This window comes from Cervus elaphus, chromosome 30 (assembly GCF_910594005.1).
Source record: "Cervus elaphus chromosome 30, mCerEla1.1, whole genome shotgun sequence".
NCBI classification, from domain to species: domain Eukaryota; kingdom Metazoa; phylum Chordata; class Mammalia; order Artiodactyla; family Cervidae; genus Cervus; species Cervus elaphus.
In genome coordinates this window covers 23,205,200-23,232,854 of record NC_057844.1, presented here as the reverse complement: position 1 = coordinate 23,232,854, position 27,655 = coordinate 23,205,200, and the positions used below count along the sequence as shown (strand labels likewise).

General features: G+C 41.7%; 2 long non-coding RNA genes across 4 annotated transcripts in view; one reads left to right on the top strand and one right to left on the bottom strand.

The window, feature by feature from the left end:
- LOC122687030 overlaps window positions 1–27,655 on the top strand; it is a 132,257-nt gene that overhangs the window by 13,837 nt on the left and 90,765 nt on the right. Inside the window, exon 4 of one of the 3 annotated variants that reach the window (XR_006338994.1) lies at window positions 1,388–1,869. The exons of the other annotated variants lie outside the window; for them this stretch is intronic. This is a non-coding gene — a long non-coding RNA (uncharacterized LOC122687030). Of the gene's footprint in view, window positions 1–1,387; window positions 1,870–27,655 lie in introns of those variants that run through there. 3 annotated transcript variants of the gene reach the window in all.
- LOC122687031 lies at window positions 1,250–26,809 on the bottom strand. The gene is made up of 5 exons (XR_006338995.1): window positions 26,629–26,809; window positions 25,106–25,441; window positions 23,381–23,483; window positions 22,020–22,069; window positions 1,250–1,461 (listed from the first exon to the last, which is right to left on the bottom strand). It is a non-coding gene; the product is annotated as an uncharacterized LOC122687031 (long non-coding RNA).

The window sequence follows — 27,655 nt, the reverse complement described above, 5'->3', positions numbered from 1 at the left end:
AGGCTCTCATCCAAGGAAAATAGATGGTGATGAAGGACGGGGGGGTGGGGACTCTGAGGGAGCTATTTCAGAGAAGGGTCGATGAGGGCTTGCTCCCTGCAGAATCCATGGATGCTTATTATGGGGCCAGAGGATGCTTTTGGCAAACATCAAATTAGGACCAAGCATTCACCCCCATTCACCAGAACGCGCAAATTCAGTTGATGGGTTAGAGAAGAGAGGTTTGAAAAAATTAAATTCTTTCCGCTGAAAATGTGAAATGACTTTGTGCCACAGAAGAAAAGTGGCAGCTAATGAGGACTTTTTTGTAGCAGGAGAAGCAAAGAGGCTGGAAGAGAACTGTTTCATATTTGAGATGCAGTCTGCAATAGCTGAATAACCTTCTTCTTTTGACTCACAGCTTCACACAATGCAGGCTTTCATCACATGAAGAGCCACAGCAGAGAGTTTTGGGCCATTTTCTCTTTTTATTCCTTTTCTAAGCCCCATCCCTCCCCCAACCTCCATTCCTCCTTTCCTCTGTCTGGGTTTGAATAGCTGAAGTGTGCCCACAATATGTACGCACTAGACACATTGTTACCTCCCTTTTACCAAAAGCACCTGGCAGGGTCACTAGCCTCCAGAACCACCCTGCCCCCTACAGTCTGGCTTAACTCTTGAGTGACAGATGTCCAAATATATATTTTGCAATGATTTTTAAACAAATATTAGAAACAGACTAACAAACGATTTTAACAAATACATTAAAGCCTAAAAAGAAAACAAATCCTGGCATGTTTTGTTCAGTTTTATAATTTCCCTTCCTCTCTTCCTGGCTCGTGTCTCCTTTCCCCTTGGGTTCTTAACATTAAGCTGTGAATTCCTTCTTTCCCAGCTGAATCAGGGGGATGGTTAATTGTTTTTAAATCTGATCCCAACAATATCTACAGACTTTGTGGTCACAAAAGCAGCAGCCACACATATGTGGTCAAGGGAGGGGGGAGAAAAAAAACAAAAAACAGGACCCATTACAGAGCAAAGCATAAGAATAATCAAATGCTTTGTGTTTCTCAAAACCTATTCTTCTCAAGAGGCTGGAGGACTGTCAGAGAGTAACTTTTCAGATTTATGCTTCCAGTCAAGATGGAATAACAGGGACTGGGTGTACCCTCCTGTCTTAAATGATCCCAAGTCCAAAAACACCATATGAACCAAGAGTTTTGAGACACCGGACCGTAGGCAGCTTACAATAATTTAAATCAGTTGGAGGTTTATGTAGAAGTTGTAGTTTGGGTCATAAACACAGGAGTTTCATTTCTGACTTGGTATGGGTGTAGAATACTGGTCACGCTGGCTGTAGTGACCAGCGGGCACTGTAGTGCTGCTGATGTCCTGGTTCTTGTTGTAGATCATGGTTACCAGTGACTGCTCCACTCGTCCACAGCAGAGAGGAGAGTTCCCCACATACTGCATGCCAAGATTCTGCAAGAAGTACAAGAGGGGTTTTCTGAGGACAAACCACAATCTGATTAACTTTCATCAAGACTTAGCTTCATGTAGATGAGGACAGACCTATCCTTGGACATGACCATGAGCTGATCATGTTTGTTTCTTTTTTGGGGGGGTGGGGGGAGTTCTTACTGTGACTTAGAAGTAGAAAGCTTGCTCATTCTATAGCAACCCATATAAAAATCCCTACAGATCATTCTTCTTCAACAGTTATTTTGATTTATTTTTTTGGCTGCAGCAGGTCTTACTTTCGACAGGCAGGATCTTCAGTTGCAGCACTCGGGATCTAGTTCCCCGACTGAGGATTGAACCCAGGCCCCCTGCGTCGGGACTGTGGAGGCTTAGCCGCTGGAGTGTGTGCTAAGTCACTTCAGTCGTGTCCGACTCTCAGTGAGCCCATGGATGTAGCCCGCCAGGCTCCTCTGTCCATGGGATTCTCCAGGCAAGAATACTGGAGTGGGTTTCCATGCCCTCCTCCAGGGCATCTTCCTGACCCAGAAATCAAACCCATGTCTCTTCTATCTCATGCATTGGCAGGTGGGTTCTTTGCCACTACTGACACCTGGGAAGCCCCTAAGCTAGATGCTGGACCACCAGGCAAGTTCCTAAGCTCATAATGTTTGGAGCCCCAGTGAGAATCGGTAGCTGCTGCCTTCTCCCCTTCAGAGCCAGGCTGATGCTGGCCCTTCTGGGGGCAGCACCCGGACCAGGATGCTTAGGAAATAGGAGTCTGTCGGTGGCTAGTGGCTTCTTCTCTTTCTTAGAATGGATGGCTAAAGACTTCGGTTTTCCTTGGAGAACGAACATAGAGTTTGCCTTGGGGAAGGGATAGTTAGGGAGTTTGGGAGGGCTATGTACACACTACTATATTTAAAATGGATAACCAACAAGGACCTATTGGACAGCACATGGAACTCTGCTCAATGTGATGTGGCAGCCTGGATAGGAGTTTGGGGAGAATGAATACATGCATATGGATGACTGAATCCCTTTGCTGCTCACCTGAAATGATCACAACATTGTTAACCAGCTATACCCCAATACAAAAATTAAAAGTTCAAAAGGAAAAAAAAAGACAGGTTTTCAATTCTGGCTTTAAAAATAAAGTGCAGCTCGTAAGGGGTGCTGCTGATGTCCTGCTTCTTGTTATGGGTCATGGTTACCAGTGTGTTCACCACGAAATAGTTCATCAAGCTGTACGCAGGTCATGGTGAATTTTTCTCTATTATAGGTTCATTAAGACATTATAGAAATAAGCGCAGTGGTTCACATTAATTATGTGCTTCTTTTAACTGACCCTGTTTTGACCCAATTATTAATTTATTATAGAAGAATGTGGAGAAAACTTGAGTGAAATGGCAACCCACTCCAATATTCTTGCCTGGAGAGTTCCATGGACAGTGGAGCCTGGCGGGATACAGTCCGTGGGGTCGCAGAGTCAGACACAACTGAGCATGCACATACACACATTGATTCAATCTCATATTTTTAACGGTGATCCTAGAGGCTTTACATATTTTCAAATAACAACAAAAACTTCAGTCTCCTCGTTCCTGCAGGTGGAGACAAAGCTATATCATTCAATCCTGTGCTGTTTGTTAGGAAACTTATGCTTCTCAAACAGAAATAAATATTCTTACTCACAAGAGCATGGTGGCCATCAGGCTAGCAGGGTGGGATGATTTAGAAATTTACCGATGGTCGACAACGTAAAAGCCTGGCTCTTTCAATTACCACACTATTAATATTTATTTGTTTGGGTTTCTTCCTTTAGTTTTCTTTTTTGGTCATTCCCAGTGTTATATGTGAACACAGTATCTTATTTTAAAGTTGTTTTATTCTCTTCTGTGTTTTATGTTAAATTCTTAGAGTCAAGAACTGAGTCTTTTCTGGTTTAAAATGACGGCAGTTTACTCATGTAAACTTCACTCACGTTTACTCACGTAAAGTTTCCCCATGTTGTCAGTGTCACTCATGTGCTTCTGAGATTGAACAGGACAATACTTCCCAGTGGCTTTCGGAAACTACAGACCAATTCAAACTAACTCTGAGTGACCAGATAGTCCATATTATGAAATAACGGTCCCCAATTTGGATTCTGATTCCACATCAGCAAATGACCCAGAGTCTGTCTCAGTTTAACCCCACAACATCTGGACATCGTTTATCTGTTGACCTGGATCTCCATCAATTTAGGAGTAGCCAAACACAATAGTAACACAATTTTCACACACAAGTTCAACTTCTAAGTTTAAAGAGGGGACTTTTTCATGCCTATATTGTTGAAGGGGCTTCCCAAGAGGCACAGTGGTAAAGAATCCACCTGCCAATGCAGGAGACGCAAGAGGTTCAATCCCTGGGTCAGGAAGATCACCTGGAGTAAAAAATGGCAACCAGCTCCAGTATTCTTGCCTGGAAAATTTCATCGACAGAGGAGCCTGCTAGACTACAGTCCATGGAGTCACAAGGAATTGGACCCGACAGAGTGACGGAGCATGTGTGAATGGAAGTATAAGTTACAACTGATCAATGCCAATGTAACATCTTCAAGGTGGAAACCAATGTCCAATTTTGAGGGGAATTAAACTAAGAAAATGTTTCCAGATGAAGACAGTCTTCCCATTTACACAATCTAACTAAAGCATGATCGGTGTTTATTGAGCACTTACTGTGTATAAATTGCCGTTCGAAGAAGACTCCTAAGAAGTGAGTGTCCCTACCCTTCAAGGAGTGGGTTTGTTTCACCCTGCAATTATAAGAAGTTCTGAGGAGGGGTATCTGAATCACATCCACAGCTTTGGTTGGGACCAACTGCAATATGCTTTTAGGCTAATAAGCACTGCCTGGCTCACAGAGGACCTCTTTGCATTGTCTGGCGGCACTGTGGTTGTCTTGCAGCAGCACTGAAGGTGACCTTGACAGATGTATCTGAGTCCCTGCTCTAGTAGTGGGGCTGGAAAGCCAGGAACTGCCTTCAGATTCTAGTAGTAACACTTGGGAATTCTGGGCTGTAGCAGCATATGTTGTCAGGAGACCGGGGACTGGAGGTATAATGGTGGGAAGTAATGGGACTGGGTTTCCTGCTTTAGGACTGGTGAGAAATGCAATATTTTATTATGGATCTCCACAGGTAAATGTTACCTCTCCAGGTTGAAAGTGAACTGATCTCTATGATCATTTTCTAGTCACCATTCCAGAGTTTTTTTTCCACAGATGCCATCCATATTTCCAATCGACGAATGTCTACTTAAACTTCTCCATCAGAATCGAAAACGATCGGAGATGTACTTTAAGTATATCCAGAAGCCCTTTGACCATTTTCAAATTATTTGATGTGTTAAACATTTAGGGTTCTTAGAAGGGATTTCATCTGGAAGATGATAACTCCTGCAACATTTCACTTTTCTGACTGTTAACTCATCCTTCATGCTAACTAATTCCTCCAGCTTAGGGATCGAAGCTGCAAGAATGGCCTCAAGTCAAAGCGAGAAAGAGAGTAGGGGGCTAGTGGACTTGGGGGATGAAGGATTTTCTGCTTTGCTCAACTTCTAGGGATGAAGGAAATGATATATCAAAGCTGGGAGCGGCCTCAATGCTGTGGCTATAAATACGACGTGATGCATAGGGAAAGGGATGATCCCTAGGAGGTGCCTGGGGTCAGGACAGACCCCAGCAGTGCCTGCTCTGTGTATACATCCCGGGTTCAGGAAATCCTGTGTTCTGACGCAGAAAGGGGAGGAACACGCTGAGATTCCAGGGAGTAGAGAAGGCTCCTCACCATCAGAGGAGGGTTAGCAGGCTAGGCAAAGGAAGCTATGCGAACTCAAGGGGGAAGAGAGGAGGAAATCAGTTACCCGCAGCAACTAGGCTCACAAGCTGGGCTGAAAGGAGACGTTTTTTCCCTCCAAGATTACAGGAAGCTGATCTGGACCTCAGCAGGCAGCCTGAATGGGCAGAGGAAGAAGTGTGCAGGCAGATAAAGAGGCGGCTGCCATGCTGGTTCCACCTGACAGGGAGTGAAGGATAGAGCAAGCCCAGAAAAGGGCGGGTGGCTCTGATGACCGTCAGCTGGGAGTGGTGGCGGGAGGCGCGGTGGTGAGGTCTGGACAATCCAGGCATCCTGTCTCTAGGAAACTGACCACCCCCGGCCCGTACGTGATACTGAAAGGTTCTGCACAGAGAAGACAGCACTCATACTTGCTGGTGAGAGAGGCAACTTTACAGCAATGGAATTTCAGACCAAAGGAACCTGAGACTCATGTTTTCAAAAGCCCCCAGAAAGAGCCACTTGGTGATGTCCCTTCTCTCTGGCCCTTCTGAGTTGAGGTCTCCAGTTTCTGGAAGTGACCCTGGATTTTATCCACAGCAGTGCTGTGAATTCATTGCGAGCCTCAAGCAAAACTTTAAATTGTTGAATGACCAGTCGATTCCCGTCACCCCTCTGAGAGCCTAGCATACATGTGAATAGAAAGAGCATAGGCCACACAGCCTCCCATTCACAATTCAGTGACTGTACCTTCTCAAGACACTATTTCATCTGAAATACTAAAAGCGACTGAGACAACAATATTATTAATCATGTTATGAGCCCTCGGAGATTGCTTACTGGAAAGTATTTTGAAAAATTTACAGATGGGAAATGGAAGGCACCACACGTCTGCTGGTTCTCTGCCCAGTTTTTTTTCAAAGGTAGGAAATGTCTCTTTTCACTGTAAGATTGGTTCACCACGCTCTGAACTGTAGCGAGTGGATGGGTCAAGGGTCAGGGGAGTGCAGTGAACAAGAGGGCGTGGTGGTTCCTGCACAAAGGGCCAGCTCCAGGCAAGTGGGTCAAGCTTGATTCCAGCAAAATGCTTTTGTATTGCCTTCCAAGAAGATGGGGTTAATTAGGTAGGAAAGCGTAGGAGGAAACTGATGTTAGTGGAACATTTAACTGGATGCTTTAACATTCAGCTGGATTCTGTATCAGATGGAGTGTGTGTGTCTGTATTGAATTGTCACAACAACCCTATGTAATGAGAATTAGTAGCCTTGTTTTACAGATGAGGAAGCCAACTCAAATTAAACTTGCCTGGTGGCACAGAGTTATTAAAAGACATAGTAAGGTTTAGAACAAATATCTGACAATGACTTCTACGCTTTTGCAGTTTTAAAACAATTCACTCTTTTATTTAGTGTTAGCCATATGTGTATATATGTATGTATATATGTATATATATATATATATGTAAAGTCACTTCAGTTGTGTCCAACTGTTTGTGATGCTATGGACTGTAGCCCACCAGGCTCCTCTGTCCTTGGGATTCTCCAGGCAAGAATACTAGAGTGGCCTGCCATGCCCTCCTCCAGGGCATCTTCCTGACTCAGAGATCGAACCTGCATCTCTTGCATCTCCTGCATTGGCAGGCAGGTTCTTTACCACTAGCACCAACTGGGAAGTCCATAGATAGATAGATAATCTTACTTTTATTGAAATAGTGGAGTCGGCAGACAGCAACGCTTCCTTATGGAATTTCAGGCACTCGGGACAGAGGCGTGGAGCAAAGACATTGTGGAGAGGGGTTTGCTCAGAGCGCCATGCTTAGTTTGTGCCATGTGAGTGCTGTCGCTGCTCACAGTAAGCCGCCCGGCTGCCCGCTCCGTCTGGACAGGCCCACCCCTACAGGCGCTCGGCACACAGTCCTGGATGAGTCTTTCCGTCAGCCCGCACCGCAAGCGCTCAGGAATGTGGAGCATTCCAAGCAGGAAATTGCAGCATCAGCAACATTGTCTTTGAATGTTGACTCTTGGTCAAGGTCAGGCCACCCCTGGGACCATCATCATCGTCTCTGTGACCTGTGCAGACCTTGGGCTTCTGGAACCCTTCCAGGTGTGGGAGGCAATGAGGTCTTGGAAAACTCTGCCCGGTGTCCTGGCTAATAGAAACGTGGCCAGATGGCTTTGTCATCAGCCTTTGTCTACACTGTACTCTATTTGGTGAAAATGAAGCAAATGGAAACTCATTTACTGAGATGGGTGATAATATGCCCTTACAGCACGTAGGATTGCTGTGAGTGTTAAACAATGAATAGACCAAAAGGACTGAAAATAGTGTCTGACAAACTGTAAGCACTAATTAGATGTTGGTTATTACTGTTATTGATATTCTTGTCTTAGATGTATGTTGTTCTCTAGATGACTAGTTTTTGTAGATTGTTAAAAGCTGAAGCTCCAATACTTTGGCCACCTGATATGAAGAGCTGACTCATTGGATAAGGCCCTGATGCTGGGAAAGATTGAGGACTGGAGGAGGGGGAGACAAAGGTTGAGATGGTTGGACGGCATCACCAACTCAATGGACAAATGGAGTTTGAGCAAACCCCCAGAGACAATAAAGGATGGGAAGCCTGGTGCATGCTGCAGTCCACGGGGTCACAGAGTTGAATCTGACTTAGCAACTGAACAATAACAAAAAGATAGAATAATGTGAGAAAATTAAGCCCTAGAGATGCATTTCTTGAACAACTTTTTTTGGTCACTCTTTCCTTTTCTCTTAAATTTCACAATTCCCTTTTGTTTTGTCACAAAAGTTACTTATTAAATACCTCAGTTGGCAGAGATAGTTATGCAGGGGATGATTAAAATATTTTCACTTGTAGTTGCTAGTTTTAATTTTATTTATTGTATGTAATAACATGTAGATGGCAAAAAATCCAAAAGGCACAAGGATATACAGTGAAATCGTAGTCTCCCTACATCCAGGACCTTAGTCATCAAAGTCTCTCCCCCAGAAGAATTCTCTTATTATTTAGTAGATTCTCTTAGGTTTTCCAGAGAAACCAGCTTCTGAAAAACAATCCCATCACCTGCAAAAATAATTCTGCCTCCTTAAATTTTATACCTGTTTTTTCCTATTGTCTAATTGTGTGACTGTTAACTATGGGACAAAAGAAACAATATTGCAGACAAAGGACATGTTTTCTTGTTTGAGAGTTTAAAGAATGCTTTGGCAAGAGACTGGTATACACACACACATACGTGCATTCATACATGACCCTCCCTCTCTCTTGCTCTCTCTGTGTCTGGATATACACACTATACAGCACCTGTGTGCTCGGTTGTATCCGACTCTTTGTGACCCCATGAACTGTAGCCCGGCAGACTCTGCCCATGGGATTCTCCAGGCAAGAATACTGGAGTGGGTTGCCATTTCCTTCTCCAGGGGATCTTCCCAACCCAGAGGTCGAACCTGAATCTCTTGCCTCTCCTGCATTGGCAGGTGGATTTTTTTACCACTGTGCCTCTTGGGAAGTCCTGATATGTCTATATCTAGATAGACATTAGATGTAGATATGTGATTTAAATCTTAAACCAATTTGATAATCCTGAGATAAACTCTACCTGGTTTTGATGTATTATTATTGTATATATTACAGAACTCTTTTTGCTAATATTTTAGGAAAATTTTTGCATCTGTGTTTATGAGGGATGTTAAATGACTATTTTTAATCTCCTTTTTCCCCTGTATTTAAGATCACAAACCCTTTTTACCAAGCATTACTTTACTTGTAAGGAGTTCCCTATAGAGTGTTTTTATATCCTTATGTTCTAAATATTCTGCAATTCACATTTTAATTTTGTCTTTTTTACATTGGCAGGTGGTAGAAGTTTTTTCTCTTTTTAGTTTTTATAGAAATTTCTAGATTTACTTCATATAATCAGAGAATGTTATTTGTATTGCTTCTACATGTTAGAATGAATGGATTTTCTCACTGTGGTTTAATACACCACAGGTAGTGACTCTTGCCTGGACACTTGAAACCAAGGTTTGCCTGTGACTGAAAGGGTTCCACCCAGGATGGAAGACTTACAGTACAAAAGCTGGAACTGAATAAACTAGGGCAGATTGGTCACCTTATTTAAGAGTAAAATTCTTAGGTCACTCTCATTCATTGAAGACTTTGTAGGCCACGCTGACCTTTAGCTGTGATACAGAAATAAAATAGTTTGAGGACAGTATGAGTCTTTTTCCTCCACTTATAGGTGATGTGATATTTTATCTCTGAAATCAGAGTTAACTTTACTAGCTTTTTCAACATTGGTTCTGCTATGTCAGTTTTTCCCCTTTCTATAATCCTTGCAGTTTATTGTTAGGTCCATACCATTTCTGTCTTTTATTGAGTCCATCTTTGCATGAAATGTTCACTTGGTATCTCTAATTTTCTTGAAGAGATCTCTAGTCTTTCCCATTCTATTGTTTTCCTCTATGTCTTACACTGATCACCGAGGAAGGCTTTCATATCTCTCCTTGCTATTCTTTGGAACTCTGCATTCAGATGGGAATATCTTTCCTTTTCTCCTTTGCTTTTCACTTCTCTTCTTTTTACAGCTATTTATACCTGCCTCTTGAGAAATCTGTATGCAGGCCAGGAAGCAACAGTTAGAACTGGACATGAAACAACAGACTGGTTCCAAATAGGAAAAGGAGTACGTCAAGGCTGTATATTGTCACCCCGCTTATTTAACTTATATGCAGAGTACATCATGAGAAACAACAGGCTGGATGAAGCAGAAGCTGGAATCAAGATTGCCAGAAGAAATATCAATAACCTCAGATATGCAGATGACACCACCCTTATGGCAGAGAGTGAAGAAGAACTAAAGAGCCTCTTGATGAAAGTGAAAGAGGAGAGTTAAAAAGTTGGCTTAAAACTCAACCTTCAGAAAACTAAGATCATGGCATCTCTGTGATTTCTCTTTTAATCTTAACTTCCATGCTTCCTGAAGCTACCAAGAGTACCTATGCTTCTTGTTTCCAACAAGAGATGGTTGGTTTTGTACTTCTAAGGGACAAGCCTCCTAGATTGTTCTCTGTTGATTTTCTGAGAACTGCAGCTGTGACCATTCGAACTTGGTACTTGATCTCTACTGTTTTTGCCAACTTTTCCTTATTTAAAAAAAATATCATTTTTGACTGTGCTGGGTCTTCATTGCTGTATGGACTTTCTCTAGTTGCGACGAATGGGAGCTACTCTGTAGTTGAGGTGTGCGGGCTTCTCATTGCAGCACCTTCTCTAGTGGAGCATGGGCTCTAGGGCACATGGGCTCAATAGTTGTGGTTCTTGGCCCCTAGAGCACAGGCTCAGTAGTTGTGGTGTGCGGACTTAGTGGCTCAGCCATACGTGGAATCTTCCTGGACCAGGGATCAAACCCATGGCCCCTGCATTGGCAGGTGAACTTCTAACCACTGGACCACCAGTGACGACCTGTCAACTCTTCTTACATACTGTATTTCAGGATTACTATATCTCCTAGCTTGCCGCAGATGCAGCTTGCATTTCTATTTCTCCTCCTTGTTGTTTTCCACGCAGTTTTTTTCTATATAATTCCAGTGGTATTCTAAATGGCCAATTTTGAAAGGACCCAGAGAATTCACATTAATAATTTAAAAATTCCTCTCTTCCTTTCTCAAATATCTCTGCAACAAAAAATGGAGAAATTTTTGTTGTGAAGTGGTTACATTGATGGATGCGGAGAGCCAGCTGGGATCATCCGCATTTTAGGTTGAAAACATCTTGAAGAGTCAATTTTCATGGAGGAGTGGTAAGAAAAAGACAAAAGATGGTATCTACCCCAAAGCTAATAGTCTGTGGGTACACATAAGTGCAGATGGACAACATGTTTACAGATAACACTGAATCAATTGAGCAAGTTTCTGTTCTGATTTTTAGTTTCTGTACTGTACTGTTTTGTCACATATTTTGAACATTACCCAGGACTGATGCTGAAGCTCTAATACTTTGGCCACCTGATATGAAGAGCTGACTTATTGGAAAAGACCCTGATGCTGGGAAAGATTGAAGGCAGGAGGAGAAGGGGGTGGCAGGGGATGAGATGGTTGGATGGCTTCATTGACTCAATGGACATGAGTTTGAGCAAGCTCTGGAAGATAGTGGACAGGGAAGCCTTGTGTGCTGCAGTTCATGGGGTCACAAAGAGTCAGACATGACTTAACGACTGAACAACAATAACTCATCTACCCAACACAGAGTAGAGATTTGTTCATTGTTTAAATACTTCAGTCAATGTGGGTCGCCGATTTGGAGAAATTCTTGAATTTTCCCACAATGACTATATTAACCAGGTAACTGCCATATATCCAGAGTATTACCTGATGCTGACACCAGCTTTTCTATTTATTCCTCTTCTTTCTTCTTGACTTTACAGACAAATTAACTCTGTGGTGGCTTTGCTTCTTATCCAAATAATTTATTTATGAATAGGACCCTCTGATTCAGATTTTCTATGTTAATGCCAGAACACTGTTTATATACTAACAGTAAACTGGACTATTTATGCAGTATAGCCACCCTGGCTTGTCATGGTTTCAGGGGAGCCCTTTTCTCAGGACATGAAAGCTCTAGTGTTAAAGATCAATAAACCCTTTCAGAACTCATCAACAGTAGCCAAAAACCCTTCCCATCCAGCCACATCTACTAGTTTGGCTCCTTTCCTCCATCAAGGATTAAAGAAACAAACACAAAAACAGATTGAATCACACCTATTGAATCACACCCCTGAACTGTATTAAAGCCCATTTCTGTTGGGGTGATAATGAGAGTTGTGATTGTCTTCAAATTAATTATACCCCCCTTCAATGTCCATACAAAATGTTTCCAACTTGCAAGACTGGCTTAATTCACATCTTATCTGGTAAAATTCTGCAGTGCAATTACTAATGCTAATGTTCAGTGAGCATTTACCATGTGTTAGGATCTGTGCTTTTCATGCCTGACCTCATTTGATCCTCAGAACACCTCTTAAAGATGGAATCACTACCAACCCAACTTATGGCTATTAAATGTCCAGTTGAAGGAAATTGAAGATGAAGGAAATGTGGGGAAAATGCTACAGTATATACAGAAAACAAATAACAAAATACAGAAGTAAGTCCTTCGTCATCAGTAATTACTTTAAATGTAAATGAATTAAACTTCCCAAGTCAAAAGACATAGATTAGTAGAATAAATTCAAAAAATGAGATTCAACTGTATGCTAGCTACACTTTAGAGGTAAGGACATGCCTAAGTTTAAAGCGAAAGCATGAGAAAGATATTCCATGTAAATAGTAATGAAAAGAAATCAAGGTGGCTATAAAAATATTAGATAAAACACACTAAGTAAAAAACCTATAAGACAAAGAAGGACATTCTAGAATAAAAAAGGGTCAATTCACCAAGATATTAACAGTTATAAATATTTACATATCAAACATTAGAGTTTCAAAATTTATGAAGCAAAAGTGGTAGCACTGAAGAGAGAAATAAATAACTCTACAATAGTAAGAATCTTAAATACCAGACTTTCAGTAATATATACAACAGCCAGACAGAAGATCTATAAAGGAAATATGAGACTTAAACAACATAGAGATCAATTGGACCTAATGAAAATGTACAGAATACTTTATCCAGTGACAATAACATAGATGTTTTTCTCAATTGCACATGGATTATGAATCAAGATAGACAATATTTTAGATCACAAGTCTTAATAAATTTTAAAAGATCGAAATCATACCACTTGTCTTTTCTGATAACAGTAGGATAAAACAAGAAATCAATAGCAGAAGGAAAATTGGAAAATTGACAAACATGTGGAAATAAAATACCACTCTCTTAAGCAACCATGGATCAAAGGAGAAATTACAAAGGAAATAAGAAAATAACTTGAGACAAATGAAAATGAAAAAAACAACATACCAACTTAATGGATGCAGCAAAAGCAGTGCTAAGAGGGAAATCTATTTATAAATCCATGAAGAAAAGAAAAGCCTCAAATCAATAAAATAACTATACCTTCAGGAACTTATTACAACAGAATGTATTTATTGCAACAAAGCTTAAAATTTGCTAAAACGGTACATTTATCTTATGTATGGCTAAAGCAACCTAGCGACCCTATGGACTGTAGCCCACCAGGCTCCTCTGTTCATGGGATTCTCCAGGCAAGAATACTGGAGTGGGTTGCCTTGTCCTCCTCTAGGGGATCTTCCCGACCCAGGGATCGAACCCAGCATCTCTTATGTCTCCTGCATTGGCAGGCATGTTCTTTACCAGTAGCACCACCTGGGAAACCCTACCTTAAATATATTTTGTCACAAAAATTGAGAATACCAAAAAAGAGCCAAATCTAAACAAAAAAGCTTCATTAAGTCAGATGACCTATCCAATTTCCTTTTGTTTTTTTCCTTAGAAATCTTGCTCCCAGGGGCCTCCTTTCTCTTCTCTCTTGTGGACACATTGATGATCTCCAGGCACTGGTGGTAATCCAGGGATTTCCCTGTCCAGCTCTAGCGTTGGAGCCACTGCTTCCTTCATCTATTTCCTGATTTATTCCTTTTGTCAGGTGGATACTATTCTATACGAAAGGATGCTCTATCTTCTGAGTCCTTTTATGTTCCAGAATGTTTTTATTTTTGCCCTTAGCCAAATCGCAGTTCAGATTTCCTCACAACTTCTCCAATGACTTCTAGCCTCCAGGTCAAGGCTTTCTTAGTTGTTCCATGATCCCTTTCTTACTGTGCCTCAACTTCTGTACACGATCTCCGTCTTCTAGTTTTTATTGAATCTGATCTTTAACTTGAAGTCTGTCTCCCGACACATGTTTTTGTAAAATGAACAAGACAATGGATGAATACCATCCACTGATGTTTTCTTTCTATGTTTACCTACTGGGTTCAATCCTTTGCTCCCTGCTATGCCCAGGAAATTGTTGAAGCTCCAGAGCTACAACCCGACTGTATAAAGAGCAACTTTGTAAATTGTCCATAGTCTTAAATGTTCCTGACTTTTTCATTTCAAAATAGTTTTGGAGTTAAATTTGCTATTTCTGGTCTTTAAAAAAATTTTTTTTAATAGATCCCCAGAAGAACAAAACAGCAACTAAATAAAAACCTGTATTTGTTTGAAAACTTGTTAGCTATTGTGCTACCTTCATAATTTTCATTTCAAACTGTTATTAACCAAAACTCAGTGTTTTCAGAGACTAGATCCTTCCACTTGAGACAGCATGACACTGAGGGTTAGGAGAACATATTTCAGATTTCGTTTTCTGTTTTTTTTGTTTTGTTTACTCTGTGCCTTTGTATGTGTTCCCATCTAAGTGTTTTCAATGTTTAAATAAATATTTAAGACCCAGGTCTATATTTGGATGCATGCATAATCAACATTACCTCCAGTTAAATCTTCTACATTTTGCAACAAATGGCAGAAATTGACCTTGATATTTTCCAGGAGGACAAATTTATAAATATGAAAACAGAAAAGAAAATCCTGCACTAAGACAGCAAATGACTCAGTACAGCTTCTATAGTGAAATGAAGACAATTCACAAGGCCGGCATATTTATGAAAAGTACAATAAATTATGTAAGACCACAAATAAGCACAGATAATATGAGCCTGTGCCTTTTTCTCGATGCTGGCGATTTTTATGTATCTAAGCCCTCATGTATTTTACCTTCAGTGGGTTTTGTCCATAAAAACTAAATGTTCTGGGACTTGTGGACACAGGGGGAGGAAGGGGGGGATGAAATGAGAGAGTAGCCTTGACATATAGATACTGCGATGTGTAAAATAGATAGCTCACGGGAAGATGCTCTATAGCTCAGAGAGCTCAGCTCGGTGCTCTGTGATGACCTAGAAGGATGCCAAGGAGATGCGGAGGAGGCTCACCAGGGACGGGATGTATGTATACATATGGCTGATTCAGTTCGTTCTGCAGCAGAAACTAACACAGCATTGTAAAGCAATTATTCCCCAATTAAAAAAAAAAAAACTAAATGTTCTGGAAAGACCCCCTTCCCCCTGTCAGAGTGACCCTGTCATTTGAAATCCTACTTTTGCTTTTTTTTTTTTTTTAACAGATGTTTTGTGTTGAAAGGAATAAAACCAGCCTTTGTTTTTTGATGCAAAGAGAGAGAAAACATTGATGAAGAATATCTATAAATAACTAAAAAAAAATGGCCACTGTTTGATATTTGTGACTCAATAAATCTTTTTAACTGAGCCATTGGACCAGTTGATTGGATGGAGCTTCACCATATGTTAATTTTTTCTAACCTATCCTTTACCAGCAGAGAGAGGCTACATGGGTAAGCAAAGGAGGAAGGAGGAAGTGGAAGAAAGTCCTGGAGAGCATATAAATAGACATGGGTGTGGGGTCAGACAACCTGAATTTTCCCCAGGAGGGTACAGTGCTATGAACAGGGCTCTTTCAAGGGACAGGGCGTGTGATGTCTCTCCATCACACTTCAGGTATATGTGTGTGTGTGTTAGTCACTCAGTTGTGTCCAACTTTTTTGCAACCCCAGGGATTGTAGACCGCCAGACTTCTCTGTCCTTGGGATTTCCCAGGCAAGAATACCGGAGTGCGTTACCATTTCCTTCTGCAGGGGATCCTCCCAACCCAGGGATCAAACCTGTGTCTCTTGCTTGGCAGGTGGATTCTAAAGAATCAGTAAACTGCTGAGCCACTTGGGAAGCCCATGCATATCTATCCACACATGTATAAGCAAACATACATTTGTATGCAAGAAAAATACAAATGGCTCCAATAGAATAATAGTACTCTAAATTAATTTTTTATTGTTTTAGACAAATGTTTTCCTCTTATTGCACTTTTGTGACTGATCTCTTTTTTAGTTTAGAGTGCTATTACTATGGTTTCCTACTCAGCATAGTAATTTCTATCTGTATGAAATTATTCTGATTGCTCCCTGCAAGACTCTGTGATTTCAATAGTGTGAGGAGCACAGTGCTGTTCAGATAATGTTCAAAAATGCAAATATTTCCAGTAGGAATGTTCACAGAAGTCTTTCCCCCATGTTATCCTAGATTTAAAAAAAAATAGACGTAGAAGTGTGATAATAGTAAATCGGTAAAAAAAAAAAAAAAGAACCCAAACACTGTGGGGATGGTGGTTAAAAGTTACAATGAGGAAGACAGCATTCCTGTTGAAAGTTTTTACAAATCAGTGGTATATTCTGTTGAGTTTAAGCCTCAAACTCTGATTTTCGTGTAAAATCAAACCATCAAAGGACTTTGTGTTAGATTTTCAGATTCTACTTGGAACGTTTTTAGAATCGGCTCCCTGATGCTTATGATTAGAGTGTCTACTTCTTGACACTCTTTGAGCCAAGCTATTTTTAAGCATCTGCACAGATATTTTTCTTCCTTGAGCTTCAGGGCTCCTGATTTCCGTGTATCAAAGTCAAGCTTCCAGCTGTTTAAATTGTAGACAGGGGGCAGAGTTGGTCCCATTACTAGGGAAGAGGGAGGGTCTAGAAATTGGGGTAGCTGAGAAGACAAAGAGTGAAGAAGAGAGAAACAGGAAGGCTGGACTCTGTCTCGGTAAGACCCACGCTGAGCAGGTGACTCCTTTGCATTCGAAACGACCCATTTTAAGGATTGTGAAGGCAATTCCTAATGAGTCAATTCCTTCTCTTTTTGTTGTTTGTTTATAAAGAAAATAGAGTAGGGTTTCTTAGCACTGGCACTGTTGACATTTCAGACCAGATCATTCTTTGTCACGGGGAGGGGCGGGGAGTGGTCCTATGCCCGAAACAGTTTTCAGCAGTGTCCCTGGCTAGAACCCACTAGATGTCAGTGGTGGCCATCAAAGATGCTGTGACAATTGAAAACATCTCCAAGTACTGCCGAACATCCACTGGGCTAAGTGTGCAAGGCACAATTGCTCCTCAGAGAGAATCCCTGGGTCCGGAAGATCCCCTGGAGAAGGAATTGGCAACCCACTCCAGTATTCTTGCCTGGAGAATCCCATGGATGGAGGAGCCTGGTGGGCTACAGTCCATAGGGTTGAAAAGAGTTAGATATGACTGAAGCAACTAGAGAGAGAGAGAGAGAGAGAGAGACAGAGAACCCCTGAAACACAATGTTGTTCAATGCAATTTCTCATTAGGACCAGTTTTTCTAAATTATTGGCTCCCAAACATTATTTCCCTCTTGTCTTAAAAAGAAAGGTGTTAAAATTTGATAATTATATGACCCCTGGTATGCATTACATTTTTTTAATGCTGAATTTTGTATATAGCAGTAATGACCACTTTATAAAGATGACTCAAGGATTTCCTTGGTGGTCCAGAGGTTAAGACTTTGCCTTCCAATGCAGGGGGTGCAGGTTCGATCCCTGGTCAAAGATCCCACATGTCTCAAGGCCCAAATATCAAAATGAAAAACAGAAGCAGCACCATAACAGATTCAATAAAGACTTAAAAAATGGTCCACACACACAAAAAATCTTTAAAAAACCCTCATTTTTTAAAAGTTTTTTTTTTTTTTTCAGATTATTGCAGGATTCTTGTTTCCTCTACTTTTCTTTTGTCCTTCCTTATACCCCAGTTCTTCCAGAACCTTTTTAGCAAGTGAAAGGAATGGAGGTGGCTGTTGTTTCTGTAAGGCTGAAGATATGATGCTAGACTGGGGGCAGATTGATAGGTCCAGGAGGAAATGGAGACAGCAATATGAGGAATGATGGTACTAGACTAAATTCTAACTCAGGAAAAGGAAGATTGGCAACACGCAATAGTAGACATTTTGGAAGAAGGTGACTAGGTCCTCTTTATATTTGTCCTGGAGAAGAATACACTGAAGAACTTAGATATGTATGCTAGACTCTGGACTCCTGAAGCAGACCTCTATAATCTTAGAAATAGATGTAGTTTCAGACAGGGACCCCAGTAAGAAAGTGGCTCTAGATGAAGGAAGAGTCTTGGGTATCATGCGATGACTCCTAATGAGGATAAAAGATGAGCCACCCCAGGAACCAGTGTGAAATTACTAAAGAACTAGAATCCCCAAACCTTAAACCTTGATTTTATTGCTATATTTTTTTGTTTTTAAAAAAATGGCTTCTTTATTTGGCCATTCCGGGTCTTAGTTGTGGCACTAGAATCTTTCTAGTTATCACATGTGAAATTTTAATTGTGGCATGCAGGATCTAGTTCCCTGACCAAGAATTGAACCCGGGACCCCAGCACTGGGAGCTCAGAGTCTTAGCCACAGAACCACCAGGGAAATCCCATACTACCTAATACTATTCTTTTTTAAAAAGAAACTTTATGAGATGCCTTATATAAGGTGGATATATGAAAAGATATCCTGATGTTTAAGGGAGATTTCACCCTCAAATTGTAACAGTGGAGTGCTTTTCTTAAGGATTTTTTTTTTTTTTAAAGATAAAGGTCTTGAAATATTTTTGTCCTTCGCTAACTTTCAAAACCCTGACGTCAGTATGCCACTGCTCTCCAAGTGAGCTTGAAGATATAGACTGAAAACAGAGCCCGTGTGCTTGAAGATACTCTAATTCAAGTACTCACAAAGTTCCTGGTTCTTTGAGAGTCTCTTGTGCCACCAGCCAGAAGGCGAATGTGAGAAGAATCAAACCGCCTTCCATTGTTTTAACCAAATACATTTCCCATCAGGGCAGGCTACGTAATTTTTCTAGACAAGTGTCAAATGAGCATGCCGGCCCCCAGACTCAAAACTTATTAAGAATTTCAGGACAATGACGGCAGATCAGGAAACCTAGTGAGGGCCTCTCCTAAGCATGACATTGTTTGAGAGATACTTTTTTCCCTTCTACTTAACTAATCCCCCCCTTTCCTTCAGCAGGGTGCTTGGTCACTCAGCGAATGCCTTTAGTTGTTCGGAATGGGCCAGGGAGATTAATTCCATGGTTCATCTGTATTTACAAGAAAACGTGTGAATTTTGAATAATAGCATAAACCCGCAGAATACTTTTAACCCCAACTGTACTGCATTAAATTTAACCAATACTCCACTGTAAGAAACACCACTGTTTGACATACATTAAGAAAAGATGCTGTTCAAAATGATGCGTGCGTGCTAAGTCACTTTCAGTCATGTCCGACTTTTTGTGACCCTATGGACTGTAGACTGCCAGGCTTCTCTGTCCATAGGATTTTCCAGGCAAGAATACTGAAGTTGGGTTGTCATGCCCTCCTCCAGGGGATCTTCCTGACCTAGGGACTGAAGCTGCATTTCCTATGTCTGCTGCGTTAGCAGATGGATTCTTTACCACTGTGCCACCTGGGAACCCTTCAAGATGATGCACCATCATTGTAAAATGAACTGTAAATTCAGACATTAAAATGTTAAAGACTCTAGGGATGAAGAAATTGTGGGTCTCAGTACAGAGGGTTTGCAACACCTTGGGTGATCTGCCATCTCCCCCCTACCAGCTAGTTGCATAAGGCTCTTTGGTTAAAAGAAGTGAGGCACGGGGGCTCAAGGAGATGTGCTCAGGTCACATGACTTGCTGGGGCTGGAGCAGTCTGCTTGGCCCCTGGGATGGAGATTGTTCTCGCTCCATCCCTGCTTTAGCTCAGCTGCCTTGACTCCTTGGCAGGGTCTTTCCCTGGGTCAGAGAAGATCAGTGGTAAAGAAGGAATAAAATGACAGAAGACTAGATGAGTAAAGAAGAAACATGCAGGCAAATATTAATTTTTTTCCTCTCTCTTCACACACACGTTATGTATTTTACTATATATACATATTTTTAAAATGGCATTTGGAAAGCAAATTTTTATGTGAAATTTAATCAATTTATGTCTCATTTTTCATTTAGTTTCAAGCTGTTGATGATGACATATACATATATATATATCATTTCAAGCTGTTGTATGCATGCATAAGCACATGCATTTTATAATTGGGGGTGAGTGCTATAGTTATGTGTGCAGTAAACACATAAAAGTTTAGTGTAAACCTGTACATAAAGTCACCCGTTAAGATGAAAGACAATTCAGAAAATAAACCGAAGGGTCCACGAAGATTAGGAAAAGTGTGGTCATCCTCTACATGTAAAGTGTCTTCAATTTGAGCAATCTGAAATTGCCAAAGAAACTTTTTGAGATGTTCCATAGAAATTCTTTCTTCCTCAGCAGCATCCACTGAACCATACCCAGAGGGAGGCCCAGGTGGCAGTAGTAAAGAATCCATCTGCCAATGAAGGAGATGTGGGCATGATCCCTGGGTTGGGAAGATCTCTTGGAGGAAGAAATGGCAACCTACTCCAGTATTCTTGCCTGGAAACCCCACGGACAGAGGAGGCTGGCAGGCTATGATCCACAGGGTCGCAAAGAGTCAGACATGACTGAGCGACTAAGCATGCATGCACAACCCAGACACATGCACACACACACACTCGTCCACAACATGCTCACACACTACTCCCTAAGCCTCTCCTGCAACTTTACAGTCTCATAATTGTAGTTCCTTGTGTGACAGAAAAAGCAAAAAAAAAAAAGAATGAAGATTTTCACTTCTGTTGCTCTCCCTAAGAGACAGGCTATGCCTTCAGAGACCGAAGTCTCCAAGAGAGCCTTTGTCTCTCACCCCCACTCCATCCTGCTTTGGGTGTAGAGGGTGCGGGCTGGGCCAGGATGTGGCTCAGTGGGAATTTGCTTCAATACACTGAGTCCCCTGGGGGAAAGCCCAGGGCCCCCGAGGGGCACAGTGGGCCAGGTGGGCCTGATGCCTCTGGAATTCCAGGAGACAATGACAAATGGGGCCTGTGGGCTGTGTCCGTGTGCCAATAGCTAAAGCTCAGACACCTGATACAAGGGACCGGAGTCAAACAAAAGCCAATATTGAAGCTGATCCCTTGGAAGAGGAGGAGTGAAAGGAAAAGGGATTTGGAGAAAACTCTTGGCGCCATAGCTCTTAAGACTCACGCAGCCAAAGACAAATTCAAGTTACATTCTTTCAAAGGTATTCTTCTTCAGCCTAAAAGCCGCAACTGGTGGAGATATGCAAAAGCTTCGGACAGAGGTGGACTTAATCAGATTTAGGGAGGAAAAACTAAATGAGGAATGTCTTAGAAAATAAACTCTAGTTCCTAGCTTCCTCCCTGCTCTCCTTTACCCTTTGCTTTTCTTTGACTTCTTAGTGGGAGGGGGGAAAATGATATCCATTCTGTTATTCCTTAATTTTCATCTTGCAGCTCATTATCTCAATCAGCACATCACAGTTGAGTGCCTTGATTTCTGAGAAAAATTCCAGCGGGTTCTTGTAGCTGGTGATGAGCTGTGGCTAATCGCCACAGTTAAGATTTTCTGTCCTGACCTCAAAGGGATGGTGAGCATTTGATTGGCAGGAAAGTTAAATAAAGCAGGCAGAAGTGATCATGTTCTTCTTTGGTTCTTGGGGATCTCGGATGTGAGGAAGGCAGTCAGGGATCAGGAAACAGTGACCAACCCAAGCCAATGAAAGGACAGTTTTATCTGGACCCAAAAGGGGCTCCACTATTACAGTACACTGAAGGAGTGGGGACTCAGGGCTGGAAGAGTTAAGCATCTTCTGATGCGAAAAGTGGAAGAATCTGGTCTACAAAGGGAAGGTTAGGGCTGGGACTCAGTGGAGAACTTGGGGGCTCATTGGCCGAAGAGAGGGGACTCCCTTGGGTGAAAGCAACCAGAAGCAAGGGCTGGCAGTTGGAATCACTGTTTACCTCCAGTTTGTGCTCTCGACTCAATCTCTCTCTGCTTCCAGGCTCCCCATCTGTGAAATGAAGGAAATAGAAACTAATTTACCTCCTAGGGTGTCTACACAGTGTAATGCATTAAAAAAAAAAAAAAGGTTTGCATGGAACAAATGGAACAATCTGAGGATATTCTGGGCCAGGGTTAACATCAGTTAGGTGGAGAATTAAAGTACATGAGGCTTGAAATGAAAGAATGCAAAACCGAAACTTACAATGTCCCACCCCAAAAGAAAGGATGAAAAAGACATATATATAGAAAAGAAAACTGAAAACTGTGAAAGAAGAGCCCAAGGGGCATGCTAAGCCTCAGAGGTGTGATACGTCTCTATAGGTTGATGTCTGGCGTGCACTGAGAATCTCCAGGAATGGCAGTATTTGCAAGATCAGAAAATGTCTATAATTGTGGATGGTGGTGGACATGGAAGAAACACAAAAGAGAAATTTCTGTTAGTTCATAAACAGAAGGAGCGAGACAGGATCAGAAAAAAGGAAGAGAAGCAAAAAGGGTAAAGGAAGTGGAATATATGGAATTCAGTTAAAAAAACCCCACATCCTCCCCCCGCCCCCTCTCCAAAACAAACCCTAGTTAGAGTAAAAAAAAAAAAGAAAGAAAGAAAGAAAGAAAACTAAACTAAAACAAAAAAAGCCTCCTCTCTTTCCTCCCCGACCAAATAGATTGTTGGAATTATACAGACAGTTAAGTCCAAATGGTTATCTGGTGGCTTCTTGCACACACAGTCCTAATGAGCAGTTTTGAACTCGGTCCTAGAATACATAGGAGGAGATTGTGGGGAGGATCAAGTAAAACACAATGAGTCATGAATCCAAACCATCCAATTTGTCTGCAGCGGAAAGCAGAGCAAGGCAGCTGCCTCCTCTCTGCTGCTGAAGCCATTGACTTCCAGGCTGGATGGCTGTATCTGGGGAGGGTGGGCAGCATGGGGGAAGGGCACTCGCCTCCCTGGTTCTTTCCCTCTCTCTGGGAGAATCCTGTGTGCGCTGTGCTGGGTGGGCTTAGAGGAAGCCTTCTGGGTATTCTAAACGAAGGGACCGGTACCGCCTTCCTCTGCCTCTGATGGACCCTGAATTCCAAAATGCTGAGAGAGGGCAGAGGGGAGCAAAGCATAATAAAGTTCTGATTTGGAAACCAACCCAGATCAAACCTTATTTTCAAGGCAATGTGAATGAAAAATAAGCTTTCAGAAGCAAAGCTGATGACTGATACCCTCACTCTTCGCATCTCAGCATAAGATCAGCTAGCCAAGGCAAAGCAAATGAAATCTAAGTCACCAGCGTCCTGGTTAAGTATCAGGAAATGCCTTTCCTACCACAGCCGTCTTCCATGGAATTCCAGAAGTGCCGTGTTCCTCCGTCACACTGGAATCATTTGTGGCTTCCAGGAAGGCATCAGGCTTGTTGGAACTACACATGCTTTGGAGAGTGAATATTATTCTTTGAAACTCAAGAGGAAAGACAGAGAAAAGAAGTAAAATAGCCCCCCACCCCCACTTCCTGCCATTGTGTCTTCTACTCTGATAACTTCACATTCCTAAGTCACAGCAGGTGGACAGAGCTCTCACTTCTTGGTGTTCACAACACATTTACCTTCTTTGAGTCCTCTTCTAAAAAGGAAAACTATCTGAACCAAAAGATGGAAGGTTTTGGACTAGGAATATTAGAAACGGAGAATGTCCTGGCTCGACTGCAATCTTATCTCAGATGAAACTGAAAGAAGCGAGCCCTGTCCCAGCCACTGGCCTTGCTCACTGTTTATTTGCCTCAAATCAGGACTGCAGGCACTGGGCCCTGGAAAAGTAGGTTTTGGACACGTCTTAGTACCTGTCATCAAGGGCTCATATCTTCCATGACATATGGACATTTTAAGATCTACAAATAAATATGCTAGGCAATAAAATGTCTTTCTGTGAGCTCAGAGTGGCAAATGGAAAATTCTGGGGGATTTTCAAAGTTCGCATATTAAAGGAGATGGGGACACACATCATTCATTTTTAGTTTGAGCCAGTACCATTTCCTGGGAAAATGGCACTAACCTCCCAACTGGCTACTTCTTTTATGTCCAAACCACCCCCACCCCCCCCCTTCTCTTTTTCTATGAAATGCAAGTGAATACAGCTTTCGCTGGAAGTGAGCCCTAAGACTGAATTTTATGCTGCTCATTTGAAATGATTTAAGACAAATATTTTTGTGAACCTTGGATCCCCAAATTGGGAAGAACCATTTATAAACAGATACTGACACAGCTGATGACATAGTTGGCTTAAAAAAAATGTAAGCTTGCCTTCAACCTGGTCCCTGAAATTGTATTTGTAAATGATGAATTTGTGTATAAAGGGACAATTTCCTGTAAATCAATGTACCTTACTTTGTAGATTTCAGTGTAATACAAAAAACCCTCTGTCCTTGGAAACCAAATGGCACATAAATTGTTCATGATCTTCCTAGGAAAAAACCATATGTTATGTGGAGTGATTTATCTAGATTCTCAGCCCCTTCTCATTGGAAACCTGTGTTTCTCAATAATGTTCCAATTAGCGTAACCCAGCAGAACAAATCTGGGATAGCTGTGTTGGTAATAGATGAACATAGGCTGATTCTTTGGGCATTTTCATTGTAGGATGCATCCAAATAGAGAAGAACAGATGCTTTTAATGATACTATTGCCATGAAGCGGCTTTTTGGTTTTTCCAGTTTCAGACCTTCTCAGAGCTATTTCAGTTATTAAAGAGAAGAAAAATAAACAAAGGTCGCTTGCCATGATTGAGGGCAACTATGGTGAAGTCTGTGCAGAGGAAGGAGAATCCTTTGTCAGTTTCAGCCATACTACCCGAGACAGGAAGCTGAAGGTAAACTCACTTCTGAGGTGTGCTAGAATAGCATATTTTGGGGGTCTCTTTGCAGGGGTATTTGTAAAAGTGCCATATGATTCTGCTCATCTTCTAAGAGAATGTGGGCAAAAACATTTTCTCTAATGGGTACTTTTCCTGCAGAAATCAAATTCCTCACTCTATAAAATGTAGGCATTAGGAAGATACCTTGTTTCTTGCATCTCGGGAATCTGTGCATCAATTGGGAGAAGTTTGAATGTACCCAAGGGAGCATTTTGACTTCGGAGCATGAAATTACATCCTAGGAGAGGTGGTCTTTAGCATAGCTCCCAGAACTGGGAGAGCAGGAGGGATCTGGGTATCAGTGTACCGAGGGCTCAAGTTACCAAGGACAGCGGTGCTTTCCATTAGTTAGGAGAAAACAGAGCAAGGTCAGCCACGAAATTCAGGGAGAAACTCTTCAATTCCACATTTCCATCTTCCAGTAACACTGGCTCAGAGGTCATTTCCTGGGAATTTTTGATACTAAGAAACACCTTTCTCCTGTAATGTAAATAAGATGATGACTTGGACCCAGGTTTTGATACTGTTTTTTTAAAAAATATCATATTCTAGCCAAAAAGTCTTGTTCCATGACTATTCATGTGGCGTTTGGCAAGTAATTTTATTTGGCCCTCATTTTTGCCTCCAACAAAGTGATGACAATATTTTCTGTCCCAAATAACCTGAAAAGGGTCTCGTAAAAATAAATATGAACATTTATACAAATTACCTCTCCTCGTGTTAAGATAAACACAAGATGCTTTAGAGGATTACTATTTTTATTTTCTGTAACATAAATTCCAAGACAAATGTGATTACAGTATTATGGTTTTATAATGGCCCATGAGAATCTACCTGCAATGCGGGAGACCTGGGTTTGATCTCTGGGTTGGGAAGATCCCCTGGAGGAGGGCATTGCAACCCACTCCAGTGTTCTTGCCTGGAGAATTCCATGGACAAAGGAGACTGGTGGGCTACAGTCCATGGGGCCTCAAAGAGTTGCACATGACTGAGAGACTAACATACACACATACACATGTGGTTTATAAAGCATTTTTTAACATATGCTAACTGATTTGATATTTACTAATATAGCAGAAGACAAATCAGATAGGTGTTGTTTTTTCATTTCATAAGTTAAGAAATCAAGAAGCACAAAGCTTAAAGGATTTATATTAGGTCACACAGTCTGGAAAAGAAGATGTAAAACCCCAGTTGATGCTAATTTTCAATGACTTTCACTCCTCTTTGGTGTGAGGGTTTTAGAAACAAAGAAAGAAAGATAGTACTAAGTCATGTCCGACTCTTATGATCCCACAAACTGTAGCTCACCAGGCTCCTCTGTCCATGGGATTCTCCAGGCACTCCTCTTTGCCGCGAGGGTTTTATCAGATCATTAAATCTGTCTTTACTTTTTAAGCCACTTCAAATCTTAATATTCTGATTTTTCACATATTACAATTTTAGTGTAGAAATAAACCTGTGACCAGTCTGTTGGGTTGTGAGTCTAGGTGTAAAAGATTTGACAGCATGGTACAACTCAACCGAGATGCCTCATAAATAAACTGACTTCATAGAGAGTTAGGGAAGTTTGATTTCCAAGTTTATGATGGAAAGAAGTATTAGTATCTCTTTGTTTCTGTGTAGACTTCATTGAATCCCCCCTCCCCACCCCTCCTCCAACTTACCCTTTAATAATTCCTTAGAGTCTTTTTGTACGGGAAGTTCCCACTCTCCTGGCCTCAACTTTTGGTCTCAGTGTAGACCCCATAAGCAGCCAGTCAGTATCTCTTCCCTGGGAGTCAGGAGCAGAGGGAGAGTCAGTCGTCTCTGGCGGATCGGCCTGTAACGGGGGTGTTTCTGGGGCCATGGTTCTCATCACATGGATTCCAGATGGAAAAACACAGAGGTTAAGAGGAAGAGAGAGTGGCGGTATCTGAGTAAGGCTTTGTAAGAAGGGATGAGACTCAGAGTCCTGACAGATTTCCAAGTCCTAGTTCCCATCCCTTCCTGGGGACTTGTGGTTTCCCTGCCCTTGAGTTCTTGTAGACAGCCCTGAAGCTAATATATGAACCTGGATTTAATGTGCTGAAGATCACCTTTCAATACAACTGAAACAATTGTTCAAAGTAATTGCTTTCTCAGGCAGAACATTTTACACTCAGCTCTCTAATCCACACCATGCGTCATAAACACAGTGAAGCACTGATGTAATTATGTGAAGGACAGAGTGGAAATTACAAGGAGGAAACGCAGGCTGGTGGTTAGATGGGCAACCTAAATGTCAGCAGTTTTGTTTCTGTTTTGACATGACTCTGGGGACACACTCAGTATTAGGTTCTCTGCTGTCATCCCCACCCCCCAGAGCCTAAGAGACTAGTTAGATGAGCATAGTTTCTGATACTTAGGGACCCTTCTGATGGTAAGAAGATGCCACTGAAAGTGGAGAAATCACAAGCCCAGGTGGAGTGAAGGGTCAGTTTCACAGCTGGCCCACACTTCCTTGTCTACAAAGCAGAGGACAGGCTAAGTCATAGTTGAGGGGGCCAGTTTCAACTACAGGAATCAAAGTCAACCTACTTTTTATCTTATGACATGGTTACCAGCTCAGCACAGAGGAAATCTGTGAGATGGGACTGATAGTTTTTTTCCTGTGTGTTTGAATAGAGACAAGTGCTCTTATTTAAAAAGAAAATTCTGCTCTTCTGCTTCCAT